Here is a 14,805-nt window from a genome sequence, read left to right on the forward strand (position 1 = left end):
TTAAGAGGAAGGAAGTGCCTTAGAGTCTCCAAACTTCCTGTTCCTGTCCAGCAGGCTGCTCCCAGTTTCTGCTGCATCATATATATCATTGGATTTGAGACTTTTGAATTTGAGATTACACAAGTAAGGTTCAAAATTGGTGTTGTTTGTTTGATCGGGTCATTGCGCCTACAGTTTTTGTACTTTTCATAGATTTATTTTCATTTATTGTGGTAGATCGCCTGTAGTTTCAGCAGGGGCCTAGTTGTTTGTTTGTAAGTAATTTTTCGTCTTTTATAAAGGAAACATGTTGCACTGTTCACTACATTTTCTACAAGTTTTGAAATCAATATGCAATATTTATTTAATTTACTACCCCAGTAGTCTGCCAATAGGCCTTTAAGCAAGTAGGCCCAGAGGTACTCATGGGTGCATAAAACACCTGTTTCTGTGGTGTCGGCTGAATTTAAACATCATTTAGGGCGTGGATGGCATTGGATTGAAATGCAAAATATGTTTTTGGGTACTTCACTTTTTTTCAAGTGTGTTAAATAAATGTCTTTGTTGGTGTGTGTGGGGTTATGTAACTTGCAAACCTTTTTTAGCTCTGTGGATTTTCGCTTTGGCATTGTTGCATTAAAGGTGTGTTGTTTAGCATGCCTCCTTTGTCTGGCCAGTGTGTGAGTGTGTTTGTAATAGTAATAGTGGATCAGTGTTTGCCTTGGCTGAACCTCCCCGCGAAGCCAGGGGCCATTCCGTAATGTCTGTGTCCATATAGGCCTTCTTGAGCTCATTGTTTTCAAGGCCTCCTGCTCGTTGTGAGTGACCATGTGGCTGGTGGCCATTTTGTGGTGGTTGTTAGTGTGCTTTTGCCACAGGCCTGAATGTCTATCCATTGTTGCTCTTGGCTTATTGCTTCTTGTTGTGGTAGACCAGCCATGTGGCTGTCGGACATTTTGTGAAGGCAGCCAGTGTGCTTTTGCCATAGGCCTGCATTGTCTGTCTTCCCTTTCTTGTTATTGTGGCCTGGCCATGTGGCTGGTGGCCATTTTGTTAAGGCAGCCAGTGTGCTTTTGCATTAGGCCTGCAAGCCTTCTTTAAGGTGGTGATGTCTTATTGCTGGTTGTAGTTTTGCATGCAATATTTTCTTCTTTTATCCAGAAAAAAATGTAGCACAGTTCACTACATTTTCTAATACATTTGCAGTATTATTGATTTGAACTGATTCACTATGTGGCCTAGTCTACCAATGAGTTTTCCAACCAATAGGCCCAGAGCTACTCATGGGTGCATTAAACAACAGTTTCTGTGGTGTCTGTTGCATTTAAACATTATTTAGGGCATGAATGGCATTGGATTGAAATGTAAAATGTTTTTGGGGCATTTCACTTTTTTCTTATGTCTTAAATTAATGCCTTTATTGGATGTGTGTGTTTGTAACTCGCAAAACATTTTTAGCCCTGTGGATATGGGTTTTTGGCATTGTTGCATTAAAGTTGTGTTGGTTAGTATGCCTCCTTTGTTTGACTAATGTGTGAGTGTGTTTGTAATAATAGTGGGCCAGCATTTGCCTTGGCTGAGCCCCCCAATGTGGCCTGGAGACATTTTGTAAAGTCTGTGTCCATATAGGCCTGCTTTAGTTTATTGTTTTCCAGACCTCCTGCTTGTTGTTGTTGTGACTTGTGAGTGACCATGTGGCTGGTGGCCATTTTGTGGTGGCAGTTAGTGTGCTTAACTGTGCTTTTGCCATAGGCCTGCATGTATTTCCTTTGTTCCTCTTGGCTTATTTCTTTCATCCATTGTCAGCTGCAGCTCTCATTGGGCCCGATTCACAGAACTAACTTAAGACAAAATGCTAAACTTACTACCATTTTGGTATTCACAGAAGGCACTTACTCATTTTGGTATTCACAGAAGTTAGGAGTCCTTCTGTGAATACCGAAAGTCTTAAAATTTGGATTTTTCTCAGTTTAGGAGTAGCAAAGTTAGGAGTCCTAACTTTAGGACTCCTAAATGCCTTCTGTGAATACCGAAAGTCTTAAAATTTGGATTTTTCTCAATTTAGTAGTAGTAAAGTTAGGACTCCTAACTTTAGGACTCCTAAATGCCTTCTGTGAATACCGAAAGTCTTAAAATTAGGATTTTTCTCAGTTTAGTAGTAGTAAAGTTAGGACTCCTAACTTTACTACTCCTAACTTTACTACTCCCAAACTGAGAAAAATCCTAATTTTAAGACTTTCGGTATTCACAGAAGGCATTTAGGAGTCCTAAAGTTAGGACTCCTAACTTCTATGAATACCGAAATGAGTAAGTGCCTTCTGTGAATACCAAAATGAGTAAGTGCCTTCTGTGAATACCAAAATGTTAGTAAGTTTAGGATTTTGTCTTAAGTTAGTTCTGTGAATCGGGCCCTTAGTGTTGCATCCCACGTGATGCACAATGCCAAACTGTTACATGTGTATTTTTATTGTTGTTCTTCTTATTTCCTATCCATCCTGAGTGTACTGTACAGTACATCATGAAAGCCGTTGTTGTTGTCAAAGTCCCACAAATGGCTACACTGTATTGTTATATTTTTTTATTAACTGAGGTAATACATTTAATAATATTAATAACACTAACAAGTGTCACCGCACAAAAAGTTACATATTATATATGTGTTTTTGTTTGTGCTAGTAGTAATTGAACCACAACAATGAATGGTACATTTCACTGATGTTCTTCTTGCTTCTTTTTTGTTTTTGGTGCACAAAAGAGGAGGAGACAACATCTCCTATTGTACTGCCAGACAGAAGTCCTGCTGCGCATGACGTAACATGAAGTGCGACCACAGAAATCTCTTCAACTTGTGCCACAGTGTGCTGCTGACATCTTCAAATTGGCCCCAAAGAAAGGTACCAGGTCCAGTACCAAGAAAGTTGCCAGTGAGAAGAAGGCACTGCCACTTACCAAAACTGGTATGTCGCTCAAGACCTTTTTTGGGAATCCAAAAATTGCGTCTGCAGCAGCGGTGTCCGGGGAGCAAGCTAGGAGCAGCTGTCCTGCAATAGTGGACCCACCCCACCAACCTAGGCCCAAGCCCATGTCAGTTGCAGAGGCAGCCAGTCTAATCACGAGTCCACCGCTGACATGCAGTGATGTTGAAATTGACTTATCGCAAACTAGTAACCAATCAATGCAAGAAACTCAGATAAGTGGGCAACAACAGCCGAAACCACCCCCAATAGTACTTGTTCCTCTCAAAGTAGGGGCAGGTCAGGAGATCAAGCTTACTGCAGAGGAAGAAGAAGAGCAAACCACTCTTTCAGAAGATTGATTGTATTCCAGATCCCCAGCATGGAAAATGAGAGTTAGTCCATCAAGTTCTTCTCGAAGCCCCCCTTCTGATGATCTAGACACCCTTTGGATCCTGCCTTAGTCTAAGAGTGAGACACGACACGCCCACGAGACAAGGCTAGGGGAAAGGAAGGTTCCTTAAAGCCTTAGAGTTGTGGAGGTAGATGTAGAAGAGGAGGATGATGAAGAGCCAGCCATCATGGACATTAGTTCCGCCCCAGTGGAGAATGACATTACCCCATCCCAAATTGCTGTGAGGGATGTGACACGGAAACCACCAACACAGATACTACCAACACCACCTCCAGCTTCCATATTTGCTAAGGCCCGGCAGCGACCTACATCCACCACAACCACCTCAGTAGAAGTAGGTACTGCAGAGGGTCAAACGTCATGCCCACCTACCAGTTCATCTGACATTGCAAGTGGCACCAGCAGCGGCAGAAAATGTATCTCCCCAGTTTGGGACTTTTTTCGGTTAGAAATGAGGAGGTGAACATTGCTGTATGCTCTATTTGGGGACAAGGTGTTAGTCGGGGTAAGCTTGGTACAAACTATGGCACCGGAGGCCAAACAACCCATCTGAGAAAACACCACTTGATCCAGTGGGAGGCACACCGTAGAGGCCAAAAATCTGCACATGTTGTTGGTGGAGGGGATGAAGAAGATCCGATCACGGTAGAAGGAGAACAAGAGGGAGGCATTTTCTCTGTTACACAAAGCAGCCCTGTCCCCAGTAGTGCAGTCGTACCACCCACATCATCATTAGCAACATTGTAATAGCACCAGAGTCAGGCTGAGGCACCAAGGTGTCCCAGGGAAGAGAGTACTGCAATGAGAAAACGTGCATTGAGCCTAACATCTGGCGTCAAGAAATCACCTGCATCAGTGGCACTAGAAAAGAAAGAAAATGAAGACTACCATTCGCAGCATGTTTAGGTCAGAGGGGGAGTACGAACGTAACCACCTAACGGAACGTTTGTATAACATGAAACTGGCTAAAATGTTAGCGCTGGACCTCCTCCCTTTTTCTTCTGTGGAAGGGGTGGATTTTCTTGAATTTGTGGCATCCATCTGCTAGAAATGGAAGGTTCCCAGCTGGTCCTATTTAGCCAGAGTTGCTGTTCCAGCACTACATCACGACCTGCTGGAATTGCTTGGACAAGCTTTGTAGCAGAGTGCTGTTCACACTATTCAACTGACAACAGACATGCGGATCAGTTGCCAAGCCACTGATTACATGTGCATCACTGCACACTGGATCTCTTTTGTGGAGATTAGAGAAAAGATATCTGCAGGTGTTGACACTGCTGAGATTTTTAATGCCACTCGGAAACATGCAACTGTAGCCATGTTCGCCATGGAGAAATCTCATACTGCTGCAAACATTTTGGAGGACTTTAACAGCAAGGTCTGTGAATGGCTGCAACCAAGAGGGCCTAACATTGGTTTTGTTGCCACAGACAGTGTCAGTAATATAGTTAAGGCCGTGGCCGATGGTGCCTATTTCAGGGTCCTGTGTTTGGCGCACTGCATTAACATCATTGTTCAAGACTTTCTGAAAAAAGAAGACCAAGTGAGCAACTTACTGACCACCTTCCGAAGAATCTGCACACATTTCAGCCATTCTTTTAAAGCCCGGAAGCAGCTGAGGATCATTGAATGTGATAATGGAATGCCAGTTAAAGCACTCATCCAGGAGGTGCCAACACGTTGGGACTCAACTTATTACATGCTTGAACGTCAGTAAGGGATGTTGCCAACTACAAAACTTGGATAGCTGTGGAAGCCTGTCAGCTAGAAAAAGAACATCCGGGCATTAGAGGCCTGCTACTCCAGGGCACAAGTACTGCAGGGCAGCCGGCTTCAAGTTCAATTGCAGAGCCTGAGGATAGTGTGGTTGGCTCACAGCAGCCAAAACCACAAACAACACCAAGAACAACATAAAAAACAACAACAAGCACAGGAGCATCAGCCCTCAAATCGGCACAGGAATTGTTTCTACAGCAAGGGCTTAAGTCCAGTGCTTAGGCAAAGGCAAAAGAGGCCGAGCAATGCAGAGCACCCATGAGCATTGAGTGGATGGTCCAGACCTATCGGGATGACCCAACAGAGGTCTACTTTGATCAAAACCCATTGCTGTATTGGTATGGGAAAAGGCGCCAATGGCCAGTGCTCAGCAGGCTGGCGATATACTATCTGTCTTGCCCTGTCGCAAGAGTCTCTTCTGAGCATGTTTTCAGTGCTGCGGGTGCCGTTCTGACAGTGAGAAGGACCAGTCTCTCACCCCAAAACGTGGAAAGGTTAACCATGATCAAAATAAATCAGCACTGTAGACCACCGGAATACACCATACCTGAAGTAGCATAGCAGGAAGATAATGACGGTGACTTAGGTCATGGAAGTAGTGTGTTAGGTGACCTACTTCTGAGTGAACCACCAGAGTTTGAGGACGAACTCTGCTTCTCTGACAACTAGCCTTTCGAGTTACTTTCTTTCTTGCTTTGACGCCCAAAAAAAGGCTCCCAAAAAGAAATAGCTAAGGAATATTATTTACTTTTATTATTTGTGTGTGTCACTGTCTTTCTGGTTTGAATCACAACAAATCCATCACCATCGTCTTACTCTTTTATTGCCGCATTGGAGTTGCCACTGTGTGCAGTCAGTGAAGAAGTATGCCCACTTCTCAGAGTCCTGACTCACCCTAAATCCAGTTTCCCCAAGCCAGACATTGGATGGAGAATAGTACAACAAATGTGCCTGCCTTGAGTCCCTTTAAAGAACAGGACAATATATCTATCCTCCTTTATGAGCCTAGAGGGAATGCCCCAGATACCACCAACACCACCTCCAGCTTCCATATTTGCAAAGGCCCGGCAGCGACCTACATCCACCACAACCACCTCAGTAGAAGTAGGTACTGCAGAGAGTCAAATGTCATGCCCACCTACCAGTTCATCCGACATTGCAAGTGGCACCAGCAGCAGCAGAAAATGTATCTCCCCAGTTTGGGACTTTTTTCGGTTAGAAATGAGGAGGTGAACATTGCTGTATGCTCTATTTGGGGACAAGGTGTTAGTCGGGGTAAGCTTGGTACAAACTATGGCACCGGAGGCCAAACAACCCATCTGAGAAAACACCACTTGATCCAGTGGGAGGCACACCTTAGAAGCCAAAAATCTGCACATGTTGTTGGTGGAGGGGATGAAGAAGATACGATCACTGCAGAAGGAGAACAAGAGGGAGACATTTTCTCTGTTACACAAAGCAGCCCTGTCCCCAGCAGTGCAGTCATACCACCCACATCATCATTAGCAACATTGTAATAGCACCAGAGTCAGGCTGAGACACCAAGGTGTCCCAGGGAAGAGAGTACTGCAATGAAAAAACGTGCATTGAGCTTAACATCTGGCGTCAAGAAATCACCTGCATCAGTGGCACCCGAAAAGAAATAAATCCAGGATACCATTCGCAGCATGTTTAGGTCGGAGGGGGAGTACGAACGTAACCACCTAACGGAACATTTGTAGAACATGAAGCTGGCTAAAATGTTAGCGCTAGACCTCTCCCTTTTTTTTCTGTGGAAGGGGTGGGTTTTCTTGAATTTGTGGCATCCATCTGCTAGAAATGGAAGGTTCCCAGCTGGTCCTATTTAGCCAGAGTTGCTGTTCCAGCACTACATCTCGACCGGCTGGAATTGCTTGGACAAGCTTTGTAGCAGAGTTCTGTTCACACTATTCAACTGACAACAGACATGCGGACCAGTTGCCAAGCCACTGATTACATGTGCATCATTGCACACTGGATCTCTTTTGTGGAGATTAGAGAAAAGATATCTGCAGGTGTTGACACTGCGGAGATTTTTAATGCCACTCGGAAACATGCAACTGTAGCCATGTTCGCCATGGAGAAATCTCATACTGCTGCAAACATTTTGGAGGACTTTAACAGCAAGGTCTTTGAATGGCTGCAACTAAGAGGGCCTGACATTGGTTTTGTTGCCACAGACAGGGTCAGTAATATAGTTAAGGCGGTGGCCGATGGTGCCTATTTCAGGGTCCTGTGTTTGGCGCACTTCATTAACATCATTGTTCAAGACTTTCTGAAAAAAGAAGACCGAGTCAGCAACTTACTGACCACCTTCTGAAGAATCTGCACACAATTCAGCCATTCTTTTAAAGCCCAGAAGCAGCTGAGGATCATTGAACGTGATAATGGAATGCCAGTTAAAGCACTCATCCCGGAGGTGCCAACACGTTGGTACTCAACTTATTACATGCTTGAACGTCAGACAGGGATGTTGCCAACTACAAAACTTGGATAGCTGTGGAAGCCTGTCAGCTAGAAAAAGAACATCTGGGCATTAGAGGCCTGCTACTCCAGGGCACAAGTACTGCAGGGCAGCCGGCTTCAAGTTCAACTGCAGAGCCTGAGGATAGTGCGGTTGGCTCACAGCAGCCAAAACCACAAACAACACCAAGAACAACATAAAAAACAACAACAAGAACAGGAGCATCAGCCCCAAAATCGGCACAGGAATTGTTTCTACTGCAAGGGCTTAAGTCCAGTGCTGAGGCAAAGGCAAAAGAGGCCGAGCAAAGCGGAGCACCCATGAGCATTGAGTGGATGGTACATGCCTATCGGGATGACCCAACAGAGGTCTACTTTGATCAAAACCCATTGCTGTATTGGTATGGGAAAAGGCGCCAATGGCCAGTGCTCAGCAGGCTGGCGATAAACTATCTGGCATTCCCTGTCGCAAGAGTCTCTTCTGAGCATGTTTTTAGTGCTGCGGGTGCCGTTCTGACAGTGAGACGGACCAGTCTCTCACCCCAAAATGGGGAAAGGTTAACCATGATCAAAATAAATCAGCACTGTAGACCACCGGATAACACCATACCTGAAGTAGCATAGCAGGAAGATAATGACGGCGACTTAGGTCATGGAAGTAGTGTGTTAGGGGACCTACTTCTGAGTGAACCACCAGAGTTTGAGACGAACTCTGCTTCTCTGACAACTAGCCTTTCGAGTTACTTTCTTTCTTGCTTTGACGCCCAAAAAAAAGCTCCCCAAAAAGAAATAGCTAAGGAATATTATTTACTTTTATTATTTGTGTGTGTCACTGTCTTTCTGGTTTGAATCACAACAAATCCTTCACCACCGTCTTACTCTTTTATTGCCGCATTGGAGTTGCAACTGTGTGCAGTCAGTAAAGAAGTACACCCACTTCTCAGAGTCCGGACTCACCCTAAATCCAGTTTCCCCAAGCCAGACATTGGATGGAGAATAGTACAACAAATGTGCCTGCCTTGAGTCCCTTCAAAGAACCTGACAATATATCTATCCTCATTTATGAGCCTAGAGGGAATCCCCCAGATACCACCAACACCACCTCCAGCTTCCATATTTGCAAAGGCCCGGCAGCGACCTACATCCACCAAAACGACCTCAGTAGAAGTAGGTACTGCAGAGAGTCAAACGTCATGCCCACCTACCAGTTCATCCGACATTGCAAGTGGCACCAGCAGCGGCAGAAAATGTATCTCCCCAGTTTGGGACTTTTTTCGGTTACAAATGAGGAGGTGAACATTGCTGTATGCTGTATTTGGGGACAAGGTGTTAGTCGGGGTAAGCTTGGTACAAACTATGGCACCGGAGGCCAAACAACCCATCTGAGAAAACACCACTTGATCCAGTGGGAGGCACACTTTAGAGGCCAAAAATCTGCTCATGTTGTTGGTGGAGGGAATGAAGAAGATCCGATCACGGTAGAAGGAAAACTAGAGGGAGACATTTTCTGTGTTACACAAAGCAGCCCTGTCCCCAGCAGTGCAGATGTACCACCCACATCATCATTAGCAACATTGTAATAGCACCAGAGACAGGCTGAGACACCAAGGTGTCCCAGGGAAGAGAGTACTGCTATGAAAAAACTTGCATTGAGCCAAACATCTGGTGTCAAGAAATCACCTGCATCAGTGGCACCAAAAAAGAAAAAAATCCAGGCTACCATTCGCAGCATGTTTAGGTCGGAGGGGGAGTACGAACGTAACCACCTAACGGAACGTTTGTACAACATGAAGCTGGCTAAAATGTTAGCGCTGGACCTCCTCCCTTTTTCTTTTGTGGAAGGGGTGGGTTTTCTTGAATTTGTGGCATCCATCTGCCAGAAATGGAAGGTTGCCAGCTGGTCCTATTTAGCCAGAGTTGCTTTTCCAGCACTACATCACGACCTGCTGGAATTGCTTGGACAAGCTTTGCAGCAGAGAGCTGTTCACACTATTCACCTGACAACAGACATGTGGACCAGTTGCCAAGCCACTGATTACATGTGCATCACTGCACACTGGATCTCTTTTGTGGAGATTAGAGAAAAGATATCTGCAGGTGTTGACACTGCTGAGATTTTTAATGCCACTCGAAAACATGCAACTGTAGCCATGTTCGCCATGGAGAAATCTCATACTGCTGCAAACATTTTGGAGGACTTTAACAGCAAGGTCTTTGAATGGCTGCAACCAAGAGGGCCTAACATTGGTTTTGTTGCCACAGACAGTGTCAGTAATATAGTTAAGGCCGTGGCCGATGGTGCCTATTTCAGGGTCCTGTGTTTGGCGCACTGCATTAACATCATTGTTCAAGACTTTCTGAAAAAAGAAGACCAAGTGAGCAACTTACTGACCACCTTCCGAAGAATCTGCACACATTTCAGCCATTCTTTTAAAGCCCGGAAGCAGCTGAGGATCATTGAACGTGATAATGGAATGCCAGTTAAAGCACTCATCCAGGAGGTGCCAACACGTTGGGACTCAACTTATTTCATGCTTGAACGTCAGTAAGGGATGTTGCCAACTACAAAACTTGGATAGCTGTGGAAGCCTGTCAGCTAGAAAAAGAACATCCGGGCATTAGAGGCCTGCTACTCCAGGGCACAAGTACTGCAGGGCAGCCGGCTTCAAGTTCAACTGCAGAGCCTGAGGATAGTGCGGTTGGCTCACAGCAGCCAAAACCACAAACAACACCAAGAACAACATAAAAAACAACAACAAGAACAGGAGCATCAGCCCCAAAATCGGCACAGGAATTGTTTCTACTGCAAGGGCTTAAGTCCAGTGCTGAGGCAAAGGCAAAAGAGGCCGAGCAAAGCGGAGCACCCATGAGCATTGAGTGGATGGTACATGCCTATCGGGATGACCCAACAGAGGTCTACTTTGATCAAAACCCATTGCTGTATTGGTATGGGAAAAGGCGCCAATGGCCAGTGCTCAGCAGGCTGGCGATAAAGTATCTGGCATTCCCTGTCGCAAGAGTCTCTTCTGAGCATGTTTTAGTGCTGCGGGTGCCGTTCTGACAGTGAGAAGGACCAGTCTCTCACCCCAAAATGGGGAAAGGTTAACCACGATCAAAATAAATCAGCACTGTAGACCACCGGAATACACCATACCTGAAGTAGCATAGCAGGAAGATAATGACGGCGACTTAGGTCATGGAAGTAGTGTGTTAGGGGACCTACTTCTGAGTGAACCACCAGAGTTTGAGGACGAACTCTGCTTCTCTGACAACTAGCCTTTCGAGTTACTTTCTTTCTTGCTTTGACGCCCAAAAGAAAGCTCCCCAAAAAGAAATAGCTAAGGAATATTATTTACTTTTATTATTTGTGTGTGTCACTGTCTTTCTGGTTTGAATCACAACAAATCCTTCACCACCGTCTTACTCTTTTATTGCCGCATTGGAGTTGCAACTGTGTGCAGTCAGTAAAGAAGTAAGGCCACTTCTCAGAGTCCTGACTCACCCTAAATCCAGTTTCCCCAAGCCAGACATTGGATGGAGAATAGTGCAACAAATGTGCCTGCCTTGAGTCCCTTCAAAGAACCTGACAATATATCTATCCTCATTTATGAGCCTAGAGGGAATCCCCCAGATACCACCAACACCACCTCCAGCTTCCATATTTGCAAAGGCCCGGCAGCGACCTACATCCACCAAAACCACCTCAGTAGAAGTAGGTACTGCAGAGAGTCAAACGTCATGCCCACCTACCAGTTCATCCGACATTGCAAGTGGCACCAGCAGCGGCAGAAAATGTATCTCCCCAGTTTGGGACTTTTTTCGGTTACAAATGAGGAGGTGAACATTGCTGTATGCTGTATTTGGGGACAAGGTGTTAGTCGGGGTAAGCTTGGTACAAACTATGGCACCGGAGGCCAAACAACCCATCTGAGAAAACACCACTTGATCCAGTGGGAGGCACACTTTAGAGGCCAAAAATCTGCACATGTTGTTGGTGGAGGGGATGAAGAAGATACGATCAAGGTAGAAGCAAAACAAGAGGGAGACATTTTCTGTGTTACACAAAGCAGCCCTGTCCCCAGCAGTGCAGATGTACCACCCACATCATCATTAGCAACATTGTAATAGCACCAGAGACAGGCTGAGACACCAAGGTGTCCCAGGGAAGAGAGTACTGCAATGAAAAAACTTGCGTTGAGCCAAACATCTGGTGTCAAGAAATCACCTGCATCAGTGGCACCAAATAAGAAAAAAATCCAGGCTACCATTCACAGCATGTTTAGGTCGGAGGGGGAGTACGAACGTAACCACCTAACGGAACGTTTGCACAACATGAAGCTGGCTAAAATGTTAGCGCTGGACCTCCTCTCTTTTTCTTTTGTGGAAGAGGTGGGTTTTCTTGAATTTGTGGCATCCATCTGCCAGAAATGGAAGGTTGCCAGCTGGTCCTATTTAGCCAGAGTTGCTGTTCCAGCACTACATCACGACCTGCTGGAATTGCTTGGACAAGCTTTGCAGCAGAGAGCTGTTCACACTATTCACCTGACAACAGACATGTGGACCAGTTGCCAAGCCACTGATTACATGTGCATCACTGCACACTGGATCTCTTTTGTGGAGATTAGAGAAAAGATATCTGCAGGTGTTGACACTGCTGAGATTTTTAATGCCACTCGGAAACATGCAACTGTAGCCATGTTCGCCATGGAGAAATCTCATACTGCTGCAAACATTTTGGAGGACTTTAACAGCAAGGTCTTTGAATGGCTGCACCCAAGAGGGCCTAACATTGGTTTTGTTGCCACAGACAGTGTCAGTAATATAGTTAAGGCCGTGGCCGATGGTGCCTATGTCAGGGTCCTGTGTTTGGCGCACTTCATTAACATCATTGTTCAAGACTTTCTGAAAAAAGAAGACCAAGTGAGCAACTTACTGACCACCTTCCGAAGAATCTGCACACATTTCAGCCATTCTTTTAAAGCCCGGAAGCAGCTGAGGATCATTGAACGTGATAATGGAATGCCAGTTAAAGCACTCATCCAGGAGGTGCCAACACGTTGGGACTCAACTTATTACATGCTTGAACGTCAGTAACGGATGTTGCCAACTACAAAACTTGGATAGCTGTGGAAGCCTGTCAGCTAGAAAAAGAACATCCGGGCATTAGAGGCCTGCTACTCCAGGGCACAAGTACTGCAGGGCAGCCGGCTTCAAGTTCAATTGCAGAGCCTGAGGATAGTGTGGTTGGCTCACAGCAGCCAAAACCACAAACAACACCAAGAACAACATAAAAAACAACAACAAGAACAGGAGCATCAGCCCTCAAATCGGCACAGGAATTGTTTCTACAGCAAGGGCTTAAGTCCAGTGCTGAGGCAAAGGCAAAAGAGGCCGAGCAAAGCAGAGCACCCATGAGCATTGAGTGGATGGTCCAGACCTATCGGGATGACCCAACAGAGGTCTACTTTGATCAAAACCCATTGCTGTATTGGTATGGGAAAAGGCGCCAATGGCCAGTGCTCAGCAGGCTGGCGATATACTATCTGTCTTGCCCTGTCGCAAGAGTCTCTTCTGAGCATGTTTTCAGTGCTGCGGGTGCCGTTTTGACAGTGAGAAGGACCAGTCTCTCACCCCAAAACGTGGAAAGGTTAACCATGATCAAAATAAATCAGCACTGTAGACCACCGGAATACACCATACCTGAAGTAGCATAGCAGGAAGATAATGACGGTGACTTAGGTCATGGAAGTAGTGTGTTAGGTGACCTACTTCTGAGTGAACCACCAGAGTTTGAGGACGAACTCTGCTTCTCTGACAACTAGCCTTTCGAGTTACTTTCTTTCTTGCTTTGACGCCCAAAAAAAGGCTCCCAAAAAGAAATAGCTAAGGAATATTATTTACTTTTATTATTTGTGTGTGTCACTGTCTTTCTGGTTTGAATCACAACAAATCCATCACCATCGTCTTACTCTTTTATTGCTGCATTGGAGTTGCCACTGTGTGCAGTCAGTGAAGAAGTACGCCCACTTCTCAGAGTCCTGACTCACCCTAAATCCAGTTTCCCCAAGCCAGACATTGGATGGAGAATAGTACAACAAATGTGCCTGCCTTGAGTCCCTTTAAAGAACCGGACAATATATCTATCCTCCTTTATGAGCCTAGAGGGAATGCCCCAGATACCACCAACACCACCTCCAGCTTCCATATTTGCAAAGGCCCGGCAGAGACCTACATCCACCACAACCACCTCAGTAGAAGTAGGTACTGCAGAGAGTCAAATGTCATGCCCACCTACCAGTTCATCCGACATTGCAAGTGGCACCAGCAGCAGCAGAAAATGTATCTCCCCAGTTTGGGACTTTTTTCGGTTAGAAATGAGGAGGTGAACATTGCTGTATGCTCTATTTGGGGACAAGGTGTTAGTCGGGGTAAGCTTGGTACAAACTATGGCACCGGAGGCCACACAACCCATCTGAGAAAACACCACTTGATCCAGTGGGAGGCACACCTTAGAAGCCAAAAATCTGCACATGTTGTTGGTGGAGGGGATGAAGAAGATACGATCACTGTAGAAGGAGATCAAGAGGGAGACATTTTCTCTGTTACACAAAGCAGCCCTGTCCCCAGCAGTGCAGTCATACCACCCACATCATCATTAGCAACATTGTAATAGCACCAGAGTCAGGCTGAGACACCAAGGTGTCCCAGGGAAGAGAGTACTGCAATGAAAAAACGTGCATTGAGCTTAACATCTGGCGTCAAGAAATCACCTGCATCAGTGGCACCCGAAAAGAAATAAATCCAGGATACCATTCGCAGCATGTTTAGGTCGGAGGGGGAGTACGAACGTAACCACCTAACGGAACATTTGTATAACATGAAGCTGGCTAAAATGTTAGCGCTAGACCTCTCCCTTTTTTTCTGTGGAAGGGGTGGGTTTTCTTGAATTTGTGGCATCCATCTGCTAGAAATGGAAGGTTCCCAGCTGGTCCTATTTAGCCAGAGTTGCTGTTCCAGCACTACATCTCGACCGGCTGGAATTGCTTGGACAAGCTTTGTAGCAGAGTGCTGTTCACACTATTCAACTGACAACAGACATGCGGACCAGTTGCCAAGCCACTGATTACATGTGCATCATTGCACACTGGATCTCTTTTGTGGAGATTAGAGAAAAGATATCTGCAGGTGTTGACACTGCGG

General features: G+C 45.6%; 1 protein-coding gene across 1 annotated transcript in view; it reads right to left on the reverse strand.

The window, feature by feature from the left end:
- Nucleotides 1–14,805, reverse strand: part of LOC146784506 (zinc metalloproteinase-disintegrin-like VLAIP-B) — a 3,216,124-nt gene that overhangs the window by 133,428 nt on the left and 3,067,891 nt on the right. The gene's annotated exons all lie outside the window — the stretch shown is intronic.

This window comes from Triturus cristatus, chromosome 11, assembly GCF_964204655.1.
Source record: "Triturus cristatus chromosome 11, aTriCri1.1, whole genome shotgun sequence".
NCBI lineage: Eukaryota > Metazoa > Chordata > Amphibia > Caudata > Salamandridae > Triturus > Triturus cristatus.